The sequence below is a fragment of the Euprymna scolopes genome, chromosome 26 (genome assembly GCF_053919585.1).
Source record: "Euprymna scolopes isolate OS-2025 chromosome 26, ASM5391958v1, whole genome shotgun sequence".
In the NCBI taxonomy this organism is placed as follows: domain Eukaryota; kingdom Metazoa; phylum Mollusca; class Cephalopoda; order Sepiida; family Sepiolidae; genus Euprymna; species Euprymna scolopes.
Window position 1 is genome coordinate 12,575,722 of NC_136507.1, and position 962 is coordinate 12,576,683.

At 27.9% G+C, this 962-nt stretch overlaps 1 pseudogene; it reads right to left on the minus strand.

Moving 5' to 3' along the window:
- Positions 1–224: 224 nt before the first annotated feature.
- Positions 225–341, minus strand: LOC145248422 (5S ribosomal RNA; annotated as a pseudogene).
- Positions 342–962: the final 621 nt, after the last annotated feature.

Here is a 962-nt window from a genome sequence, read left to right on the forward strand (position 1 = left end):
GAAGAGAGCAAAGAAGAAAAAATAAAGAAGACGAGGAACAGAAAGAAAAAGAAATAACTACACATATGCATAGTTATGACTATGTCCTCTCCAGGCTCTTTCAATCTTTGGCAGACTATGGATACCCGCGTGAAATTCTTGTGGCAGGGGGTGCGCATTCCCAACTACATCAATGAAGTGTATGCACAGGACAACTGGAAACAAATGCCGAGATAAGTGGAAAGAACATACGGCGCCTAGAATTTCCAAATGGTCACCCCTCTGGTACTAACTGGGCTCAACGTTGCTTAACTTCGGTTATCTGATGAGAACCGGTGTGTCAACATGATTATGCCGTATATGCTTATCTATAGAATCATACACATACATACATGCATACATACATACATACATACATACATATATTTTCTACATATATACATATATAGATTTACATATATACTGTTTCTAATTAGAAAATTATATAGTGCTTGTGTTTTTTTCTTTCGGTATTCACTTTAATATGGCTCAATACAAGATTAAAACTTAGTAGCTGTATAAAACTGTATTTATGACAAGTAAGCTACACTGAAGTGTCTGTGATTCGTTACAAATGTAATCATCAATGTAATGTATAGGTTTGCATTTGAGAGAATTTTATAATAAATCCCATTATTTCATAGTTATGTTATTTATATGTTGTTATAATATGTTATTTATAATATGTTGTTTTGATATGTTATTTATAATATGTTGTTATAATATGTTATTTATGATGTGTTGTTATAATATGTTATTTATAATATGTTGTTTTAATATGTTATTTATATGTTGTTATAATATGTTATTTATAATATGTTGTTATAATATGTTATTTATAATATGTTGTTATAATATGTTATTTATAATGTGTTGTAATAATATGCTATTTATAATATGTTGTTTTAATATGTTATTTATAATATGTTGTTATAATATGTTAT